We start from the raw sequence: 3,243 nt of genomic DNA on the forward strand, positions 1-3,243 counted from the left end.
TTTCTGCTCTGATCTCTGTTATTTCCTTCCTTCTTCAAACTTTTGGCTTTGTTTGTTTTTATTTTTCTAGTTCTTGTAGAGATAAAGTTAGATTATTTATTTGGTATTTTTGTTTGTTTCTTGAGGTAAGCCTGTATCACTATGAAGCTCCCTCTTAGAACTGCTTTTGTTGCGTCTCATAGATTTTGGAAAGTTGTTTTTCCATTTTCTTTTGTTTCAAGGTATTTTTTTATTTCCATTGGTTGTTTAGTAGCATATTTGCTTTCGACATGTGTGGGTTTTTTTTTTTCAGTTTTTTTCTTAAAATTTATAATTTCATACATTGTGGTCAGAAGAGATGCTTGATGTGATTTTACTCTTCTTGAATTTATTGAGGCTTGTTTTAAGGCCTAACATGATCTATTTTGGAGAATGTTCTATGTGCACTTGAAAAGAAGTATATTCTGCAGCTTTGGATAAAATGGACTATATCTGTCTATTAAGTTCATCTGGTCTAATGAGTCATTTAAGACAAGTGTTTCCTTACTGATTTCTATCTGCATGATCTACCCATTGATGTAAGTGGACTATTAAAGTCCCCACTATTATTGTGTTACTGTCATTTTTTCCCTTTATGTCTGTTGTTATTTCCTTTATTTAAGTGTTTCTATGTTAGATGCATAAATATTCATGAAAGGTATATCCTCTTCTTAGTTTGACTCTTTTATTGTTATGCCCTTCCTTGTCTCTTGGTACAATCTTTGTTGTAATTTTTTTTAATGTTTATTTATTTTTGAGAGAGGGGGAGAGAGAGAGTGTGAGTTGGGGAGGGACAGAGAGTGAGGGAGACCCAGAATCCAAAGCAGGCTTCAGGCTCTGAACTGTCCACACAGAACCTGAAGTGGGGCTCAAATCCACGAACTGCGAGATCATGACCTGAGCCAAAGTCGGATGCTTAACCTACTGAGCCACCCAGGCATCCCACAGTCTTTGTTTTAAAGTAGTTTTTTTTTTTTCTGATATAAGTATTGCTACCACAGCTTTCTTTTTGTTTGCGTTTGCATGAAATAGCATTTTTCATCACTTTACTTTCAACCTGTGTGTGTCTTTACATTTAAAATGAGTCTCTTATAGGCTACTTACAGGCTACTTAGGGTTTTTTCTTTAATTCATTCAGCCACTTTATATCTTTTGTTTGGAGAATTCAGTGCATTTATATTTAAAGTAATTATTGATAAGTTTGTGCTTATATTTTTGTTATTTGTTTTCTGGTTGTTTTTGAGGCTTTCTGTTTCTTCTCTGAGTGTCTTGTGGTGTGATGGTTTTCTTTAGTGTTTGGTTTGGGTTCCTTGGTCTTTATTTTTTATGTTACGTTTTTGGCATATTTTACACTTTTTTAATTTTGTGTATCCCTTAACTACTTATTGTACTTAGAGTTACTCTTACTGTTTTAATCTCTAACCTTCCTACTAACTTTTTAAGTAGCTGATTCACTGCCTTCATCATATAGTTGCCTTTACTGGTGAGATTTTTGTTCTTTCATATGTTTTCTTATTTCTATGTATGGGGTTTTCTATTTAAAGAATACCCTTTAACATTTCTTGTTGGGCTGGTGTGGTAATGATGAATTGCTTTGGTTTTCACTTGTCTGGGAAGCTATTTACCTCTCTTTCAATTCTGAATGATAATTTTGTTGGGTAGAGTATTCTTGCTTATAAGTTTATCCCTTTCAGCACTTAAAATACATCCTGCCACTCTCCTCTAGCCTGAAAAGTTTGTGCCTAAAAATCATCTGACAGTCTAAAGTGGTTTTTCTTCTATGTGACTATTGTTTTTCTCTTGCTGCCTTTAAGATTCTTTGTCTTTAATTTTGCCATTTTTATTATAATATGTATTGGTGTGAATCTCTTTGGGGTTATTTTGTTTGGGGCTCTCTATGACTCCTGGGCTTGGATGTGTGTTTCCTTTCCCAGGTTAGGGAAGTTTTCAGCCATAATTATTTCAAACACGCTTTCTGTCTCTTTTTTTTCCTGCAACCCCTCTAATGTGAATATTATTACACTTGTGGTTGTTCCAAAGGTCCCTTAAACTCTTCTCATTTTTTAAGTTGCATTTTGTTTTTGCTATTAAGATTAGACCCATTCTTCTGTATCATCGAGTCTGCTGTTGATTCCCTCTAGTGTTTTTCATTTCAATTCTTGTATTTGTCAGTTCTCATCAGTAGTGTCTAATATTCTCTCTTTGTTGAAGTTCCCTTTTTCTGTTGAGTTTGTTGAGCATCTTTGTGACCATTTCTTTGAGGTCTTTATGAGATAAATCACTTATCTCCATTTCATTAGAGTCCCCCCCCCCACTCCCCCCCCCACTGGGGTTTTATTTTGTTCTTTTGTTTGGAACATGTTTATCTGTCTCTTCATTTTGATTTTCTGTTTTTTTGTTTTTGTTTTTGTTTTCTGTGAATTACACAGAACAGCTCTTTCTCCTGGTCTTGAGTAGCCTCATATACATAGACTGAATGTGCTTGGTGGCTTTTGCAGGTTGGCTGGAGCTGGAGCAGGTGTGGGCTGGGAGCTCCTGAGGGTGCTGTACCAGGGCTGCTGTGGTGGGACAGCTGGGGTTGGAGGCCTGGGTGTGCTGCGCCGTGTGGTGCAAGGGCCACCCTGGTGCCGCCCTTCCAGAGTGGCTGGAGATGGAATGGGTGCAGGACACAGGCGTCCGGGGGCATGATGAGCCAGGGCCTCATCTGTGGAGTAGCTGAAGCTTCACTGGACATAGGTTGGGGGTTAGGTCTCTGTGATATGCTACACTGGGACTGTCTGACCAAGATGGCTGGGGCTGGAGTAGGCATGGACCACAGAGATTCTTGGTGTGATATGCCGGATCTGCATTGGCAAGACTGTTGGGTTGGGTGCAGGCCAGAAGGTTCACAGATCATGGTATGCCAGGGGCTCCTAGGTGAGATGGCTACGTTGGGTACAGGCAGGTGAGTGGGTGTGTAAGTTCCTGGAACACACTACACCTAGGCTTTCTTGGTGGGACAGCTAGAGCTGCTATAGACCAGGGGCCTGGGGCCTGCAGGGATGGACCTAGCAGGCTGGCTAGAGTCCCTGGTCGTTGTTCCTTCCTGCATTATTAAGATGTATGGAGAACTAAGAAATGATGCTCTCAGACATCTTTGACTTTGGAGAGCATTCTAGCAGTCCCTCGCCCATTTGGTGGACACTCTAGAGTTACTAAATGGATTTCTTTCACTTCAAGTCTAGT

Source organism: Panthera tigris, chromosome A1 (assembly GCF_018350195.1).
Source record: "Panthera tigris isolate Pti1 chromosome A1, P.tigris_Pti1_mat1.1, whole genome shotgun sequence".
Classification (NCBI taxonomy): Eukaryota; Metazoa; Chordata; class Mammalia; order Carnivora; family Felidae; genus Panthera; species Panthera tigris.